The following is a 20,810-nucleotide window of genomic DNA, read 5'->3' as shown; positions in this document are numbered from 1 at the left end:
CTCCAGCGCTGGGCCCCCCCTCCCCTCCCCCCCCGAAATCTCACGATATTTGAAGCGGGGCCGGGCAGGGTAGGGTGGGGCAGGGGAAGGGAGGCCAGGTCGACCTGTTGGTGGCAGGTAGCGCCGCCTGGCGCGGAGTCCCCGCCCGCGCGCCCCCCCCCCCCCCGCCCCGAGTCGCGGTTCCCGCGCATGCTCCGTGCGCCGCGCAGGGCGCGGGTCCGGCGGGCGGGCGGGCGGGCGGTCCGTCGGGATGGTGTCGGCGGCGGGCCGTGCCCTGTCGGTGTTCCCGGAGCCGGGCAGAGCGGCGCTGGGCGCGGCCGGCCCCACCGGCGGAACCGGGACCCAGGTAACCGAGGACGGCCCGCGGGCGGCCCCCCCCGCCCCATTCTGCCCATCTCCTCCATCCCTCCCTCCCCCCGTTCCCCGGTACTTCTTTCTCCCCATCACCCCGGCCCCCGCTGTCCCCCATCCCTCTCTCCGTCCCCCATATCCCCTTCTCAGTCCTCCGTTCCCTCTCCGTCCCCCACTGTCCCCATCCCCCTCTCCGTCCCCTATTTCTCCTCCTGTCCCCCACTGTCCCCCGTCCCTCTCTCTGCCCCCGTTTCCCCTCCTGTCCCCCGTCCCCCTCTCCGTCCCCCACTGTCCCCCATCCCCGTCTCCGTCCCCCATATCCCCTTCTCCGTCCCCCGTCCCCTCTCTGTCCGCCACTGTCCCGCACCCCCCGTCCCCCACTGCCCCCCGTCCCTCTCTCCGTCCCCTATTTCCCCTCCTGCTCCCCATATCCCCTCTCTGTCCCCCGTCCCTCTCTCAGTCCCCCGTTTCCCCTCCTGTCCCCCATATCCCCCCTGCCCCCCGCCCCCCCTCTGTCCCCCATCCCCCTTTCCCCACAGACCCCCATCCCTCTCTGTCCCCCGTTTCTCCTCCTGTCCCCCATATCCCCTTCTCCGTCCCCCGTCCCCTCTCTGTCCGCCACTGTCCCGCACCCCCCGTTCCCCACTGCCCCCATCCCTCTCTCCGTCCCCTATTTCCCCTCCTGTCCCCCATATGCCCACTGTCCCCCGTCCCTCTCTATCCCCCACTGTCCCCCGTCCCCCCTCTGTCCCCCATCCCTCTGTCTGCCCTCCGTTTCCCCTCCTGTCCCCCGTTTCCCCTCCTGTCCCCTATATCCCCTCTGCCCCCCGTCCCCCTCTCCGCCCCCCACTGCCCCCCATCCCCCGTTCCCCACTGTCCCCATCCCTCTCTCCGTCCCCCATATCTCCTCTGTCCCCCGTATCCCCCTCTGCCCCCTGTCCCCCATCCCCCGTTCCCCACTGTCCCCCATCCTTCTCTCAGTCCCCCGTATCCCCTCTCAGTCCCCCGTATCCCCTCTCAGTCCCCCGTGTCCCCTCTCAGTCCCCCGTGTCCCCTCTCTGCCCCCCGTGTCCCCTCTCTGCCCCCCGTGTCCCCTCTCTGCCCCCCGTGTCCCCTCTCTGCCCCCCGTGTCCCCTCTCTGTCCCCCGTATCCCCTCCTGTCCCCCGTTTCCCCTCTGTCCCCCGTGTCCCCCTCTCCGTCCCCCACTGTCCCCCATCCCCCGTTCCCCACTGACCCCATCCCTCTGTCCGTCCCCCATATCTCCTCTGCCCCCCGTATCCCCCTCTGTCCCCCACCCCCCGTTCCCCACTGTCCCCATCCCTCTCTCAGTCCCCCATTTCCCCTCCTGTCCCCCATTTGCTCTCCGTCCCCCGTCCCCCTCTCTGTTCCCCACTGTCCCCATCCCTCTCTCCGTCCCCCATATCCCCTCTGCCCCCCCGTCCCCCCCTCTGTCCTCCATCCCTCTCTCTGTCCCCTGTTTCCCCTCCTGTCCCTCATATCCCCCATTTATCACTCTATTATACTCTATTTGTACATATCTATTCTATTTATTTTATTTGGTTGACATGTTTTGTCCTGTTCTCCGTCTCCCCCTTCCAGACTGTGAGCCCGCTGTTGGGTAGGGACCGTCTCTCTATGTTGCCGACTTGTATTTCCCAAGCGCTTAGTACAGTACTCTGCACACGGTAAGCGCTCAGTAAATACGATCGAATGAATGAATATCCCCTCCTGTCCCCCATACCCCTGTCCCCCGTCCCTCTCCCTGTCCCCCACTGCCCCCATCCCTCTCTTAGACCCCCATATCCCCTCTGTCCCCCACTGTCAATCAATCAATCAGTCAATCGTATTTATTGAGCGCTTACTGTGTGCTCAATAAATACGATTGACTGTCCCCGTCCCAGCGGTGGGCCGGTTTGGGGGGGCCTTGCGGGTCCGGTCCCCCTCTCTGGGGGTCGGGGGTCACCGAGGCCAAGGTCGGCCTGGACCGCCTACGGACGCCTCCGGTTTCGGCCGCTCACAACAGACAGTGGCCCTCCGCCGGGACAATCAATCAATCAATCGGTCGTATTTATTAATCAATCCATCAATCAATCGTATTTATTGAGTGCTTACTGTGTGTCTCTATATGTTGCCAGCTTGTACTTCCCAAGCGCTTAGTACAGTGCTGTGCACACAGTAAGCGCTCAATAAATACGATTGATTGATTGATTGATTGCAGAGCACTGTACTAAGCGCTTGGGAAGTACAAGCTGGCAACATATAGAGACGGTCCCTACCCGACAGTGGGCTCACAGTCTAGAAGTGGGCTCACAGTCAGCGGGCTCACAGTCTAGAAGGGGGAGACAGAGAACAAAACCAAACATATTAACAAAATAAAATGAATAGAATAAATAGACACCCACAGGGTCAACCGCCTCTCCCTTCTGTCCCCCGCCCGCCTGTGGTTCTCCCCACGCACCCCGATCTCTTCTTCACCCGACACGTCTTCTCTCCGGCTCCTGTCCCTCGCTCACTCCCCTACACGCACCTTAATAATAATAATCATCATGATGGCATCTATTAAGCGCTCACTATGCTTACAAAGTACTGTTCTTTTAGACTGTGAGCCCACTGTTGGGTAGGGACCGTCTCTATCTGTTGCCAACTTGTACTTCCCAAGCGCTTAGTACAGTGCTCAGCACACGGTAAGCGCTCAATAAATACAATTGATTGGTTGATTGATTGATCTAAGCACTGAGGAGGTTACAAGTTGATCAGGTTGTCCCACGTGGGGCTAACAGTCCAAATCCCCATTTTACAGATGAGGTCGCTGAGGCCCAGAGAAGTTAAGTGACTTGACTAAAGTCACCCAGCTGACAATCGGCAGGGATGGAATTTGAACCCATGACCTCTGACTCCCCCGCCCGTGCTCTTTCCACTGAGCCACGCTGCTTCACCTTCCTCACCTTCTTTAACTCCATTTTATACATATGTATATTTTCTATTTTATATAAATAAATGTGTATATATACATATCTCTATATAGATAGATGCTCAGCTCCCATCTGCCTTAATTGTCTCACCGCTCCCACCCCTGGTCCTTACCTGCTTTCTCTCACCCGCTGCCTTCCCCTCACAGTTTCCTGCTCTTTTCCTGTTATTCTCTCTTTTCTCCTCTTCTTTTGATTAGTCTTCCTGTTTTGTGTTTCTTCCTAACATACTTCTCCCATCCAAGGAGTATTTTGCGTGAGCTCTAACCATCCCTCACTATCTCCCTTTCTTTTTTTTTTTTTTAATTCCTCTACCTTGTTGCCCCCTTATAATAATGATGGTATTTGTTAAGCGCTTACTATGTGCCGGTTGTCCCACGTGGGGCTCACGGTCTTCATCCCCGTTTTACAGATGAGGGAACTGAGGCCCAGAGAAGTTAATTGGCTTGCTCAACAGTCACACAGCTGACAAGTCATCATCATCAATCGTATTTATTGAGCGCTTACTGTGTGCAGAGCACTGTACTAAGCGCTTGGGAAGTACAAGTTGGCAACATATAGAGACAGTCCCTACCCAACAGTGGGCTCACAGTCTAAAAGGGGTGGTGGATCTGGAATTAGAAACCACAGCCTCTGACTCCCAAGCTCGTGTTCTTTCCACTAAGCCACGCTGCTTTCATTCAGTCGTATTTATCGAGCGCTTTCTGTGTGCAGAGCACCGTGCTAAGCGCTTGGGAAGTACAGATCGGCAGCATATAGAGAAGGTCCCTACGCAACAATGGGCTAACAGTCTAGAAGGGGGAGACAGTCAATCAATCAATCAATCAATCGTATTTATTGAGCGCTTACTGTGTGCAGAGCACTGTACTAAGCGCTTGGGAAGTACAAGTTGGCAACATATAGAGACAGTCCCTATCCAACAGCGGGCTCACAGTCTAAAAGGGGGAGACAGAGAAGAAAACCAAACATACTAACAAAATAAAATAAATAGCAAAACAAGTAGACGGCTGCTTCTCATGATCCCTCATCTTATCATTCTTCTTATCCTTTCCAGGGTGGTTTCTTTTCTCTTATTGTCCAGCAGTAGATTCCTCTCCATCATGCCCTTCCGTTCCCCTTCATTTAGTTCCCATCAGTTTTCTCCCCAGCGAGGTTCCCCATGGTATTTTCTTATTTCTGCCCCCACCTCCCCACCTTCCTCTGTCCACCTGCTAAAGTCATCTTCTGTGAAAAGCAGTGGAAGCAGCGAATCTCCTGTCCATTCACGGGACTCTCCAGTGTGTGTGATTTTAAGAGGCGTTATTCGTATTTGGCATGTCCACAAAAAAATATCAAAAATGCACAACCAGCAAAAAGCTTGGTTCAGAGCTCCCTGAATGCTGTTTTTCACTTTGAAATGAAAATGGTGTATAACTTTTCTGATGCCAATAAGTACCAAATGTATTTTCAAAAAAATCACTTGTCATTGCAGTTTGATATGTGTGAATTTATTATTGTGACGCATTGCATCACTCTTCTTAAGGTTCGTTTTCCTCTCGATAAATGTTTGTAATTACAGTTAACTTTAGTGGAAGGTGTCTGCGTTTTTAAGGAATAATCAAACCAAAGCAAGGTAGAATTGGTAAATTACATATTTATAGAATATTGGGAAAAGATAGTGGGTGCCTATTACAATTTCTGAGTGGCCTTGCATTTCGTTTGGTGGAACGTACTTTTTTCTACCATGACTTCTTACGATTGACCAGTATATTATTAAAATAAAAAAGGAATGAAATACATCGAGAGATTTGACCTACAAACTTGTTTATGCAGACTGAGTCTTTTTTGCCCATCACTAACATACGTCGGGATGGCATAGAAGTTGCTTTCTATTAAGTGATTTTTCTTTGTTAGGAATGAAGATAACGAGTATAAATAGTGTAGTGTATTTCTTTTAATCGCCAAAGCTTTTTTCACCTGTTAATTTACTCCTCACAGCATCCATATCAAGCTCAAATTCTACTGCTCCTATTTACAAGTAGACCAATAAGGCCAAAAGGTTTAGTTCCCTGCGTCAGGTGATGCAGCGAATCAAAGGGAGAACTAGCAATCAGATCGTGCATAGGGGAAGTCGAATCTATTGACTAAATTTACAGTTGATTATTGTTATCATCTCAGTAGGAAAGAATGAACTCCCCATTTTTTTCTAGGTTCCATTTTATACTTTCTCTCTGGTCCATGCAGTGTTTGAATACACTTCTGTGATCTGTAGGGGGAATAAAATATCAAACTTGCCAAAAGAAAGAAAGAAGCCAGTTTTTCTGTAACACAGACTTCTGTCTATATTTTAACGTACTCCTTAATGTAATCTTCCGTGACATGTTAGTGAACTACTTCTGCAATCAGAAAGATAGTGGCATGCTGTACCAGGCCCTTGACTGAATGCCAGCAAATCAGAATCCCAACTAAGACTCATTCAGGTTACTTAGAGATGCTTCTTAACCATTCTGCTCCAGTGTCCCCGCCTATAAAGTACAAGTAATGATAGGTGCCACCCTCCAACCTCAGAGTGGCATAGTGAGGAACCCATTTTAAACACATCTCTAATGTATGTACCTCCCTAAAGTTCTATTTAAATGCTTACTAGTAACCTATTTTGGGAACAGGATAATGGAAAGACAGTAGTTGGGGAGCGTAATTCCCATCTGGATTAAACTGGAATTTAAAAAATTGAAGCAATTTTATAATTATGGCATTTGGTGCTCACTATGGACTAAGCATCGAGGTGGATACGAGATTATCCGGTCAGACACAGCTCCTGCCCCACTTGGGGCTCACAGTCTACCTCATCCTCATTTTACCAACGAGGAACGGAAGCCCAGAGAGGTTAAACCATTTGCCCAAGGTCATCCAGCAGGCCGATGAGCAGAGCTGGGATTACAAATCGAGTCTCCCAACTCCCTGCCCCATGCTGTTTCTCCACAGGATCCAGGGACTGCCCAGGGGACAGTTACATTTTTAGAGTGGCATTAGATAGTGAGCTCCCTATCAGCATGGCCTAGTGGAAAGAGCATGGGCTTGGATGTCAGGGATCTGACTTCTAATCCCCTCTCTGCCCTTGCCTGCGTTGTGATCTTGGCAAGTTTCTTCTTTGTGCAACAGTTTCCTCATCTACAAAATGGGGATTCAGTGTAACCTATTCTCACTCCTATTCAGACGGTGCGACAGGGAAGTGTCCGACCTGACTGTATCTTTTATCCTCCCCGGTGCTTTGTGCCATGCTTGGCACATAGTAAGCATTTAACAAATGCCATTATAATTGCTATTATTGCAAACGTGTGAATTGCATTCCTGAAGAACCTCACATTACGAACGAATTGCGCAGTACGCCGCGGGCGCACCTGTTTCTTCCAACATCGAAGCAGGATCTGTCCAGACCAACAGAGTCTGAGGATTATTTCCTAATTTCCAAGGCAAACACGTGTTTTTTGGGTTTGTTTTTGGCGGGGGTTTTGGTTTTATTGAGCGCTTAATATGTGTCGAGCACAGTTCTGAACACTGGGCTAGATACAAGTTAATCAGACCAGATACAGTCTCTGTTCCACATGTGGCTCACAAGTAGGAGGGAAAACAGGTTTTGAATCCCCAGCTTTTACAGTAGAAGAAATGGAGGCACAGAGAAGTTAAGTGACTTGCCCAAGATCACACAGCAGCCAAGTGGCAGAGCAGGGATTGGAATTGTTTTGGAAACTTCCTTTTCAAAAGTTTATAGCACAGACAAGTCACAAAAAGTGACTGTTCACCTATTTTTGGTGGTTAAAAATTTTGGTTGGAGTAAGATTCAACGAGGAAACTTTTATGTCCATGATTATTCAAGGTTTAGGTAATCCTTCAAACAGCCTGGAATATGAGTTATTCTGGATTCTGTTTGCTACATAGGTCAAATGTGACTATTCTGGAATGGTGCTGTGATTCTGTCTAGGTTCACTGAGGTGTCCTGCTTTTCCTAATTATGAGTATCTTTATTACTTCCAGAATGGACTAATTTATGCATTTAAAAAACTGTAATCCCCGTAAAGTTAGCCTGTGGAATGCAGCTGCCTCATCCAAGATTGTTTTTAGCACCATAGTGTCTGACACCTGACCTCTGCAGTCTTCACAAGTTGCCAGTAAGCCATGGACTTCAAAAAGTGCTGCTGACTGTAAACATATCTGAGTAATCTATGCCCCAAGGTCAAGCTTTGAAAATCAACTTGCCAATTTTACATTGGCAAATATAGCTTCAAATCCAGCCAGTCTGTTTTCTTTTGCCATAACCTCTGCCACTTCAGGAAGAGATTCACCTTTTTAAAACACTCTGACTTTAAGATTGAAGGCTGGATATTTACTGAGAAGCAGAGTAGCCTGGTGGAAGGAGCACAGGCCTACTCTCTGCTCTACCACTTGCCTGCTGTTGTGACCTTGGACAAATTACCTAACTTCTCTGGGCCTCCGTCTTCTAAACATTATAATGGGGATTATACGTATTACGTATAATGGGGATTACGTATCTCTCCCCTTTAGTCCTGTGTATGACAGGTACTGTGTCTTATGTTTTTTATTGTATCCACCCCAGCAAAGCATTTAGCAAAGAGAAGCAGCATGACTTAGTGGAAAGAGCACCGGCTTGGGAATCACAGAACGTGGCTTCTAATCCTTGCTCCGCCGCTTAATGTCTCTGGCCCTCAGTTGCCTCATCTGTAAAATAGGGATTAAAACTTTGAGCCCCATGTGGGACAACCTGATTACCCTGTATCTACTCCAGTGCTTAGAACAGTGCTTGGCACATACTAAACACTTAAAATATTCCATTATTATTATTTCTTGGCACAGATATTACTGTCATCCTTATTGCTGGTGTACAGGCATAGGATTAGAGAAGTAAACAGATGTGTTATGTCTTTCAGCCACAAGTACTGACTCCTTTTCCTGCTGAACTAGCCTATTGCACTTCCTAATAATAATAATAACTATGGTATTTTGCACTTACTATGTGTCAAGCACCAAACTGAGTGCTGAGATAGATACAAATAAGCAGGTCACAGTCTAAATAGGAGGGAGAACAGGTATTGAATTCCCATTTAGCAGATGAGAGAACTGAGGCACCGGGTAGTTGTGACTTGCCCAAGGGTCACAAAACAGATTAGAATCCAGATCCTCTGAATCCCGTCTCCATTCTCTTTCCATTGGGTCATGCTCCTCCTCAAAAGCAAGATTTTTAGGCTTGAAAGAAAACCTCTTTCATTGATTCATTCAATCGTATTTATTGAGCGCTTACTGTGTGCAGAGCACTGTACTAAGCGCTTGGGAAGTACAAGTTGGCAACGTATAGAGACGGTCCCTACCCAACAACGGGCTCGCATAGATTCTCTTAGTTGTGTAAGTAGAGATAAGCCTCATGAGTATGAGCTGAAGAGAACAGCTTTCCCAGAATTAAAAAAAAAAACAACAAAAAACGTAGCCATAATGTCCAGGCTCCATTCGGGTAAGAATGGAGGGAGGACGGTTCATAACTGTCTCCTACTCTTCAAACTCCTCCGAAAATCCCATCTTCCCCAGGAAACCTTCTTTGATTAGTTCACAACACCCCAAGCAGATCAACCCAGTAAACACCATGCTTATTACTTATATATATTTTGTTCCATTCCTTGGCACTTGTATAGGTGTGTTTTTATTTGTATATTCATTTATCCAACGACTTCATTGATACAGGTGCGTTACATTATGCTATATGCTCCCACTGTGTGAAAACTAATTTTTGTCTCTTCACCCTTTAGTTTGTAAACTCCTGGAGGAAGGTCAGTGGTGGTTGTATTTCCCTTGTTGTCTTCTGAGTGCTTGGTATTGTTTATCGTGCATAGCAGTGACCAGAGTAAATGCCACTGATGATGGTGTAGAAAAGGAGAAGCAGTGTGGCTCAGTGGAAAGAGCCCGGGCTTTGGAGTCAGAGGTCATGGGTTCAACTCCCGGCTCCGCCAACTGTCAGCTGTGTGAATGTGGGCAAGTCACTTCACTTCTCTGTGCCTCAGTTCCCTCATCTGTAAAATGGGGATTAAAAACTGTGAGCCCCCCCATGGGACAACCTGATCACCTTGTAAGCTCCCCAGCGCTTAGAACAGTGCTTTGCACATAGTAAGCGCTTAATAAATGCCATCATTATTATTATTATTATTATAGATGCCTGCTGTCAGACACATCTGGTGTTCTGGATGTTGTTGAAACTTCCCTTGTCCTCAGTCAGCGTTCCATGGGAAAAGGCTAAGCTTGGACTCCAAGAAGCCCTTGGCCTGGAGAACCTGGTTTACAGAGTCCTGCTGGGATAATAGCAGTAATAGCATTACTACTTAAACCAAATTTAATTCTCATTCAGGTTTTCTCCCTCCCCCCACCCATACACACACTTAGTGCAAATCTTTGTGTATAGTAGAAGCCAATTACTTCAGTCATTCAGTAGTACTTAATGAGCACTTGGTAGGCAGAACACTTTTCTAAGCACTTGAGAAAATACAATACAGGAGAATGAATAGATACGATCCCCGTCCATGAAGAGCTTTGTTGGGTAGGGACCGTCTCTACGTGTTGCCAACTTGTACTTCCCGAGCGCTTAGTACAGTGCTCTGCACACAGTAAGGGCTCAATAAATACAATTGAATGAATGAAGAGCTTACATTTTAGAGAGGGAGATGTACAGTAAAATAATTTCAAATAAGGGTTGTGAAATTACACAGCACAATGTAATTTGTGTAATTACATTACACAAATTAATGTCATTTAAATAGGACAGCCAAGAATAAACCACTTTATGTGGAGAGAATCATAATATTTAGTGCCATAAGGGGCCATGGCAGTTTTGCCATGTGCTTGCAAAAGTAGAGGGGAGAGCAAGTAGAAGAAATGAGGACCTAGGGGAGGCCACTTGGAGGAATGTGATTTTTAAGAGGGTTTTAAAGGTGGGGAAGGTGGTCATCTGTCAGATGTGAAGGGGAAGAGAATTCCATGCCAGACAGAGAATGTGGGCATGGTTTAGTATTGTTTATCATACTTTAAAGGAGATGTGGAGAAACTCCGAGCTTCAGAGAAGAGCAGCACATAACTTAAGGATTTGAAAAGCAGGCTTCTTTGTGGAAGATTAAATAATGTCTTAACCTGTACTGCCACCTAAAAGAAAGTCAGTGAGACTCCAAAAATTCCCTCTGCTACCTTTGTGGGACAGCAAGGGTACATTTGTATAGTCTGGTCAGGCTGCCTGTTGTTGCCATTTTTGGTCCCCTGAACCAAAGACATAATCTCGCTTAACCGTTCTCCGTGTGTGTCTCTGGTATCTCCGTCTTTTAGCTTTCAGTTTTTCTCTTCCTGGATCAGTGATTATCTCCATTTCCCGCCTTTACTTTTATCCACCCCAATTCTTGGGCCACTGACTCTGTTCCTTTCCCCAATTTACCCACTTTATACTTGAAAAAAACATTGTGGCCTAATGGAAAGAGCATGGTCCTGGGAGTCAGAGGACCCAGGTTCTAATCCTGACTCCACAATTGAGTGTTCCGTGATCTTGGGCAAGTCAGTTCACTTCTCTGTACCTCAGTTATTTCATTTGTAAAATGGGAGTTAAATCCCCCCTCTGATATAGACTGTGAGCCCCATGTGGGACAGGGAGTATGTCCAAACTAATTATGCCTAGCACATAGTAAGAACTTAACAAGTACCATTAAAAAAAAAGAATGCCTCCTGTGCATAGCAGTGCTGTATTTTTCCACTAAAAGGAGAGCATAACTGAGCTCTATGAAACTTAATTTGTCAATCATTATTTGCTATTTTCAGTATCTTCTATTATATGAGGGTTTTATAAAAAGTCGCTTTTTTAGTTCCTAAAAAGAAACAATACAATGATCCACTTGTCTCATTTGACAAAGATGTGTATAATTAGGGGAAATGAAGCGTTGAGTAATTGTTCTTTCTGAATGGTTGATTATTAAAGACCTTAAAGTCTATTAAACTGTATTTCTAATATGCCCAAAATAAGCTTGTTTTTTATGTTTTGTTCACATTTATGTCATCACATTATGAATTATGCAGTGTCATTTTTGAAGAACTCGTTCCCGTTCCTCATTCCGTACCTCATTCTCGCCTGTCCCCCCATCGACCCCCAGCCCACGTCATCCCCTGGGCCTGGAATGCCCTCCCTCTGCCCATCCACCAAGCTAGCTCTCTTCCTCCCTTCAAGGCCCTACTGAGAGCTCCCCTCCTCCAGGAGGCCTTCCCAGACTGAGCCCCTTCCTTCCTCTCCCCCCATCCCCCTCTCCATCCCTCTCATCTTACCTCCTTCCCTTCCCCACAGCACCTGTATATATGTTTGTACATATTTGTTACTCTATTTACTTATTTTACTTGTACATGTCTATTCTATTTATTTTATTTTGTTAGTATGTTTGGTTTTGTTCTCTGTCTCCCCCTTTTAGACTGTGAGCCCACTGTTGGGTAGGGACTGTCTCTATGTGTTGCCAACTTGTACTTCCCAAGCGCTTAGTACAGTGCTCTGCACACAGTAAGCGCTCAATAAATACGATTGATGGTGATGATGAAGGACTCTACTTTTTATAAAACTCAGCTAAATACTGCTGTAACTAGAGTGAGGCCTCTAATAACGGGCATTTCCAATATTCCCTAATATAACAGCAAATTTTGGCTGACCCAGCCCTCCAGCCAGCTTTTGAAGGAGTTTACAGTGACCAGGATATGTTGGCTAAGAAGGGGATGAGATATTTTTCATGAACTCTCCCTTTTGAGTCCCAACAGGTCAGGTTAAGCAAGCATCAAAGTGTTCTTTTCATCTGACTGGCAAACAATCCTCTAACAAGAGCTTTAGTGTGTATTTGGAGAGGAGACTACAACCCAGTCCACCCGCTTCACTCCTTTAAAGGCAACCTAGATCTTGTATACCTCACGCACTATACCTCGTTCTCATTTATTTTGCCACTGACCCCTTGCCCATATCCCCTCTCTGGCCTGGAACTCCCTCCCCCTTCATATACTTCAGACCACCACTCTCTCCACCCTCCTAATAACCCTTCTAAAATTGTATCTCCTCCTAGAGGCCTTCCCTGATTCATCCCTCATTTTCCCTACTCCCCCTTTCTTCTGTGTCAACTAAGTAGTTTGATGTGGAGGTGAATGGGCAAGCACTGGAGGTTCTTCAGGAGTAGGGCGCACTGGGCTCAATTTATTTATTTTTTTTTTTTAGGAAAATGATCCAGGGAGCAGAGTGAAGAGATATGATTCGTTTTCCCAAAGACCTCACCGTATAGTGGGGGAAAAACACCATACAGAAGTGCTATGGGAGGGGGGTGAACTGGTGTTCCCTAGTGAACAGAAGTGCTGAAATGGCAGTCGGGGAAGAAACAAGTTGGGGAGATCATTCAGTGGTATTGGTTGAGCACTTTCTGTGTGCAGAACACTGTACTGAGCGCTTGAAAGAGTGCAATACAACAGTTGGTAGAACGTTCCATGCCCACAAGGATGGGAGATCATCAGAGAAGGCCTTCTGCGTATTTTTGTGGAGTATATTGCTCAGTTAAGTGCTTCAGTTCCTCTGAGGGTAAAATGGAAAAAAAAACGTTATTTATCTTCAGTGACTATTTTTTAGAATCGATGATCTTTTTGACAATAGCGCCCAAAAGTGCTTAGGCATAATTATTAAGGAAATGCAAGGATTATTACATGAAGGGAGAATGTAGCAATAGTACAATTGATAGCTTTACATAAGGTGAGATGGAGGGAAGCCACAACTCCCTACTCCTGAAGAACCTCCAGTGCTTGCCCATGCATTTCCTCATCAAACTCCTTAGGTGACCTAGAAGAAAGAGGGAGTAGGGGAAAAGAGGGCTGAATCAGGAAAACCTCGATGCGGTTTTAGGAGAGTGGAGAGTGGTGGTCTGAAGTATCTGAAGGGGGAGGGTGTTCCAGGCCTTCTAGTGATGTTTGCTTTGATGTAGTGATGTCACTTCAGATGAGCTCTGAAGATAGAGCAGCAGACTGCTGGATTTGAAAAGAAAGGGTGCTCCAGACAGAGGGGAGGGTGTGAGCAAGAGGTGGTGAGAGAAAAAAGACCAAGACATGGTGAGAAGGCTGGCTTGTAAAGAATTAAATGGGCAAGCTGGGGTGTAGAGGGAGAGGAAGGGATGATAAGTAAGATGGGAGAGAGCTGATTACTCAAAGTAAAAGCCTATGGTGAGGAGTTTCTCTTTGATGTGGGGAGAATGGACAACAATTGGAGATTTTTGAGGAGTGGGGAGACATGCAGAATGATTTAGAAAAGTGATTTGGACAGCAGGGTGAAGTATAAACATAATGAAGTTTGTAACAAGCTCTATAAATGCACTTTTCTCTGTCTTTATAGTGAGGTTGTAATCAGAATGACTCCATAAAAGTGTTTTTCTTATTACGAAGGTGTTTTCTCAATAGGTTCTGCTTATGCTGACCATATTGAGATTTCCATTTAAGTGTTCATTCATCTGGACCATGTTAGGTTATAAACCCAAGATGGTAAGGAACAGGAATCTCTGGTGGGGAGCAGCATGGCCTAGTGGCTAGAGCATAGGCCTGGGAATCAAAAGTAATTGTATTCTAATCCTGGCTCTGGCACTTGTCTGCTGTGTGAATCTGGGCAACTCACTTAACTTCTCTGTGCCTCAGATACCACATCTGTAAAATGGGGATTAAGATTGTGAGCCCCATGTGGAACATGAACTGTGTCCAACCCTATTAGCTTGTATCTACCTCAGTGCTTAGTACAGTACGTGGCACGTACTATGCGTTTAACAAATTCCATAAAAAGGGTCCTGTTGAGTCCATCTTCTCCCTCAAGTACAGCACGTTTAATGTCAGTTTACACACTAGATTGTAAACTCTTTGTGGGCTTGGATCATGTCTACTTATTCCGTTATGCTCTTCCATGTGTTTAGTAAAGTGCTTTGCAATGATTAGATTTCCTGTTTAGTGAACATGAGGAAAGTAGTAAGGGTAGATGGCAGTGGTGGAAGTTGTGACTCCCTCCCAGGGCTTGGGTGTGTTCTTCAGTGACCACATCTCCAGCACGGCCGCTGGCTACTTCTGAAGCCAGAAGTACAATACATCATCTGAAAAGTGCTGTGTTTCTCAAGTGCTGACATTTTGTCCTCTTAATATACTCATGAGACGGTGGAGTTGGGAGGCAGTATTGCCCCATTTTACATTTGGGGAAGTTGAGGTCTGGAGAGATTAAGTGGATGGCTAGCTTGGCATTTGCCAGTCAGGAGAGGGGTTGGTATACATGGGCAGAGGTTTCAGTGTGAAAGAAGGCTGAGAAGCAGATTTGAACACAGCCCGCATGCTCTGCAGATGGTAAATGAGTTAGTGTGGTACAAGACTACCCTTTTGTGTATATTTTTGTGGGGTTTATTGCTCAGTCAAGCGCTTCAGTTCTTCTGTGGATGAAACGGAAAAAAAAATGTTCATCTTCAATGACTATTTTTAGAATTGATGTTTTTGACAGTAGTGTTCAAAAGTCCTTCCACATAACTATTAAGGAAATGCAAAGATTATTGCATGAAGGGAGAATGTAACAGTAATACAATTGATAGCTTCAATAAGGTGAGTTGGAGGAAGTTTACGTTTTTCAGAAGATTAGTTAATGACATTCCCTCCTTTTCAACACAGGGAATTCTATCCAGGATGAAAAGATGAGAAGCTTGGCTTAGTGGAGAGAGCATGAGCCTGGGAGTCAGAGGACCTGGGTTCTAATCCCAGCTCTGCCACTTGTCTGCTGTGTGATCTTGGACAAGTCACTTAACTTCTCTGAGCCTTAGTTACCTCATCTGTAAAGTGGGGATTAAGACTGTGAGCCCCATGTGGGACATGGACTGTATCCAACCTGATTATCTTGTTTCTACCCCAGAACCAGCTGGCACATAGAAAGCACTTAACAAATCTCATAAAAAGGGCTTTATTATGTGCCAAACACAGTCCTAAGCACCTAGGGCCCAAGGCCCAAATCACCCGCCCCTACCCCCCATTCCAGTTACTAGTTGCAGTCACCTATCAACCCCAGGCCCCTCCTCCATCTTTCTGAACCTTTTTGATCCCTTTCTCACATTCCTTCTTTTTCCATCCCTACATTGATCCTTGAGGACTTTGGTATCCATGGGATTGTTGCAGATAACTCTTGCACTGCTTACTTCCTCTCACTCCCCAACTCCACTAATCCCTTGCTCCACCCCACCCCTTCAGCAGCTTGGACACTCATTCAGTTTCATCATCTGTAGTCATTGTACAATCTCTACTCCCACCAACTCTGAAATTCCCCTATCCCAACCCCAACCCCCCCCCCCCCCCCCCAAATCTGTCTTGGTTCCCCACGGACACTTCCAATCTTTTGACCCCTTCCAATTTTTTGAAGTCATTATGACCCATTTGGTCTCCATATCCAAATTACCTTCTTTTGATGCAGAAGAAGCAGAGTGGTCTAGTAATAATAAGAATGATAATAAGAATAATGATGGTATTTGTTAAGCGCTTACTATGTGCAAAGCACTGTTCTAAGTGCTGATAATCATGGCTTTTATTAAGTGCTTACTATGTGCGAAGCACTGTTCTAAGTGCTGGGGAGGTTACAAGGTGATCAGGCTGTCCCACGGGGGGCTCACAGTCTTAATCCCCATTTTACAGATGAGGTAACTGAGGCACAGAGAAGTTAAGTGACTTGCCCAAAGTCGCACAGCTGACAAGTGGCGGAGCTGGGATTTGAACCCATGACCTTTGACTCCCAAGCCCGCGCTCTTTCCACTAAGCCACGCTGCTGGGCCTGGGTGCCAGAGGACCTGGGTTCTAATCTCACCTCTCCCAATTGCTTGCTTTCTGACTCTGCCAGTGACTTAATTTTTCTGTGTCTCCGTTTCCTCAAATATAAGATTGGGTTTAAAACTGTGAGCCCCAGGTGGGACATGGATTGTATTCAGGCTGATTATCCTGTTTACCCACTCCTCATGAATCTGTTATTTCTTCCCTCCCCACCCCCCCACCCCCTTAGACATTTAGCCCCACATGGGACAGGGACTGTGTCCAACTTGATTAACGTGTTCTGTCCAACTCTGTCCCTGAACTCAACTCCGTCACTTCCCTGTCCCTTCACCTTACTAACCCAGAACCCTGGATCACCTCCACTTTATATACACTTACGTTTCCTTCACTCCTGGGTATGAGCTGTAGAGTGCTGCTAGTAAAATTCCAGTCAGAGCTCATCCTATTTGCAATTCATCCTCATCTGCTTTAACTCTGCCCTCTCCTCCACCTGGCAACGTCATTTTTCCAACCTTATTTAGTCCCGTGTTCATTGCCTATGCCAGTCATTTCAGATACTTAACTCCTTCCTCAAGCCCTGTGTTTCTGCCATGCCCATCCTTCTCTTCCCCTCCCCTAACCAACCTGCCAATCTCTTGGCCCCAAGATCGGGTCATATACTTTATCGATAAAATTGAGGTATTCTGGCATGCTCTCCCTAAAATCACCCCATTCCATTCATTCCATTCAATCGTATTTATTGAGTGCTTACTGTGTGCAGAGCACTGTACTAAGCGCTTGGGAAGTCCAAGTCGGCAACATATAGAGACGGTCCCTACCCAACAGTGGGCTCACAGTCTAGAAGGGGGAGACAGAGAACAAAACATATTAACAAAATAAAATAAACAGAATAAACATGTACAAATAAAATAAATAGAAAATAAATAAGGTTTTCACATTTACAAAACGCGCCGTTTATTTGGCTTTGTGAAAAACGCAAGCCGCCTCGTAACCTTGAACCCCTGCATCTTTCCAATCCTGCCTCCTCTTTGACTTTCCCATCTTTCCCAGCAATTCCTCAAGGAGATCTACCCTCTCCCCCTTTGCATCTTATCCTATTCCTTTGCTCCTTATCAAAACACATGCCCCTTCTTTTATTCTCTCCCTGACTACCATCTTCAACCATTAACTTTCCAGTTACTTGATTCCCCGTAACAATGCTTTCAGGATTCTCTAGAAAAGCTTGTGTGGGCAGGAATCGTGTCTACTAACTCTATGGTATTGTACTCTCCCAAGCGCTTAGTACAGTGAGTGCTCTGCAGATAGTAAGTGCATGATAAATATCGATGGTGATAATGCTCTGCGCACAAATGCTCATTAAGTACGATTAATTTATAGATTTCAAACATGCTCATGTATGCGATATCCTAAAACAACCTATTCTAAGCCCTAAGCCCTTATTTCCCCTAATCCATTTCCCTTCTGCTTCACTTATGCACTTTGATTCATACCTTTTAAATACTTGATATTCACCTCATCCTCAGGCCTACAGCATTTATAAATTAAAATAATTTATTTTAATTAAAATAATAATAATTAAATAATTATATTATTTAATATTATTTAATTTAATTTAATTCATTAATTATTAAACAATTATATTATTATTAAATAATGATTAAAATAATTTATTTTGACGCCTGTCTTCCTATGTCTCTGGCTGCTGTTTCTCAGTCTCTTTCACAGTCTCTTTTTCTGCCTCCCACCCTCTAACTGGGGTTGAGGTGAGCATCCCTCAAGGCTCAGTTCTGGATCTCTTTCTGTTCTCCAGCTACACTCACTCCCTTTGAGAACTCATTCACTTCCATGGCTGCACCTACCATGTCTATGCAGATGATTCCCAAATCTACATCTTCAGCCCCAGCCTCTCTCCTTCCCCGCAGTCTCACATTCCCTCCATCTCACATTTCCTCCTGCCTTCAAGACATATCTACTTAGATGATCTGCACTTACCAGAGGCTGTGGGGTCAACACCTCAAGCCCAACATGTCCAAAGCAGCACTTCTCATCTTCCCACACAAGCCCTGACCTTCTCTGCCTTTCCCATCATTGTAGACAACACCACTGTATCTCCCAAGGCCATAACCTTGGCATTACCCTTAACTCTTCTCTCTGTAGATCCACATATTCAATCTGTCACCAAATCGTGTCAGTTTTACCTTCTTAACATCGCTAAAATCCTCCCTTTCCTCTCCATCCAAACTGCTACCATGCTGATCCAACCATTTGTATTCTCCCCCCTTGACTACTGCACAAGGCTCCTCACTGACCTCCCTGCCTCCTGTCTCTCCTCGTCTCCACCCTCACTTCACTATGCTGTCTGAGACGGGAAGGATGGTAGTGCCGTCAACAGTGATGGGAAAGTCAGGGAGAGGGCGAGGTTTGGGAGGGAAGACAAGGAGTTCAGTCTTGGACATGTTGAGTTTTAGGTGGCGGGCAGACATCCAGATGGAGATGTCCTGAAGGCAGGAGGAGATGCGAGCCTGGAGGGAGGGAGAGAGAGTAGGGGCAGAGATGTAGATTTGGGTGTCAGCAAGTATGGATTGAAGTGGGGAGAGACAAGAGGATGGGAGATCAGACAGGAGAAAAAAAATGAAAAAAAAAAAGTTCAGTTCATGTTGTCCCAGTCCTCAAGAACCTCCAGTGATTGCCCATCTAACAGCATCAAACAGAAATACCTTACCTTCTTCTTTAAAGTACTCAGCCAATCACCTCACCCTCCCCTATCTTACCTTGCTTACTTCCATTTACAGCCCAACCCACATACTTTAGTCCTCCAATGCCAACCTACTCCCTGTCCCTTGATCTAGTATATCTCACCACCAACACCTTGCCTGTGTCCTCTTGGCCTGGAACGCTTTCCCCCTTCCTGTAGCACAGACCATCTCCCCACCTTCAAAGCCGTATGAATCAATCAATCAATCAATCAATCGTATTTATTGAGTGCTTACTGTGTGCAGAGCACTGTACTAAGCACTTGGGAAGTACAAGTTGGCAACTTATAGAGATGATCCCTACCCAACAGTTGGCTCACAATCAAGAAGGGAGAGACGGAGAACAAAACAAAACATATTAACAAAATAAAATAAATAGAATAGATATGTATAAGTAAAATAAATAGAGTAATAAATACGTACAAACATATATACATATATACAGGTGCTGTGGGGAAGGGAAGGAGGTAAGGCGCAGGGGATGGGGAGGAGGGGGAGAGGAAGGAGGGGGCTAAGTCTGGGAAGGCCTCCTGGAGGAAGTGAGCCCTCAGTAGGGCCTTGAAGGGAGGAAGAGAGCTAGCTTGGAGGATGTGGGGAGGGAGGGCATTCCAGGCCAGGGGGATGATGTGGGCCGGGGGTCACGGCGGGACAGGTGAGAACAAGGCATGGTGAGATTAGCAGCAGAGGAGCGGATGGGGCGGGCTGGGCTGTAGAAGGAGAGAAGGGAGGTGAGGTAGGAGGGGGCGAGGGGATGGACAGCCTTGAAGCTGAGGGTGAGGAGTTTCTCCCTCATGCGTAGGTTGATTGGTAGCCACTGGAAATTTTTGAGGAGGGGAGTAACATGCCTGGAGCGTTTCTGGACCGAGACAATCCGGGCAGCGGCGTGAAGTATGGATTAAAGTGGGGAGAGACAGGAGGATGGGAGATCAGAGAGGAGGCTGATGCAGTAGTCCAGACGGGATAGGATGAGAGCTTGAACGAGCAGGGTAGCGGTTTGGATGGAGAGGAAAGGGCGGATCTTGGCAATGTTGCGGAGCTGAGACCGGCAGGTTTTGGTGACGGCTTGGATGTGAGGGGTGACCGAGAGAGCTGAGTTGAGGATGACACTAAGGTTGCGGGCTTGTGAGACGGGAAGGATGGTAGTGCCGTCAACAATGATGGGAAAGTCAGGGAGAGGGCAGGGTTTGGGAGGGAAGACAAGGAGTTCAGTCTTGGACATGTTGAGTTTTAGATGGCGGGCAGACATCCAGATGGAGATGTCCTGAAGGCACGAGGAGATGCAAGCCTCGAGGGAGGGAGAGAGAGCAGGGGCAGAGATGTAGATTTGGGTGTCATCAGCGTAGATATTTTTTACAGTTTATTTTAATGCCTGTCTTCCAGTATAGACGACATAACCTACTTTTAGTCAGGGAGCATGTCTGTGAAAGCACTCAATTCCGTGTTCTCTGCTCAATAAATACCCCTGATTTGATTGATCTGGCCTCAGAAAAAATGAACAAGCCAAAGTTCTATGGTTTATAGGAGGTAGAGCCTGGATCTATGTAAACTACCTACTCAAGTGTCTTGCCTCAGTCCCCTGGTAATGCAAATATTGTTCTCGCCCCTTGATTATTTGTTGCATGAAGAACGAATGTACTGCTGGTACCTGGGCCTCAAACCTGCAAAGAATCTATAAATCCAACACCCTCAAAATAAGAAAGACTCGAACACAATCATGTACTTAGAGGGGAATATTAATATCATCTAATCAGAGCCATATTTTTTTGTTTCCCATAGGGGAAATGTACCTTTGACAACAAGAACAAGTAACTGGAAGTACAAGATTAATTATTTCATATATTAGAATTAAGTTTTGATCAGAAAAGGTAAGAATGCAATATTTTTAAA

At 46.3% G+C, this 20,810-nt stretch overlaps 1 protein-coding gene across 4 annotated transcripts in view; it reads left to right on the top strand.

The window, feature by feature from the left end:
* Nucleotides 1–258: 258 nt before the first annotated feature.
* FAM135A (family with sequence similarity 135 member A) overlaps nucleotides 259–20,810 on the top strand; it is a 100,786-nt gene continuing 80,234 nt past the window's right edge. For all 4 annotated transcript variants that reach the window (XM_038747570.1, XM_038747544.1, XM_038747561.1 and 1 more), the window contains exons 1-2: nucleotides 259–346; nucleotides 20,700–20,788. The gene's annotated coding sequence lies outside the window, so the exon portion shown is untranslated. The remainder of the gene's footprint in view (nucleotides 347–20,699; nucleotides 20,789–20,810) is intronic.

The sequence above is a fragment of the Tachyglossus aculeatus genome, chromosome 1 (assembly GCF_015852505.1).
Source record: "Tachyglossus aculeatus isolate mTacAcu1 chromosome 1, mTacAcu1.pri, whole genome shotgun sequence".
Classification (NCBI taxonomy): domain Eukaryota; kingdom Metazoa; phylum Chordata; class Mammalia; order Monotremata; family Tachyglossidae; genus Tachyglossus; species Tachyglossus aculeatus.
This window is presented reverse-complemented; position numbering and strand designations above follow the sequence as displayed.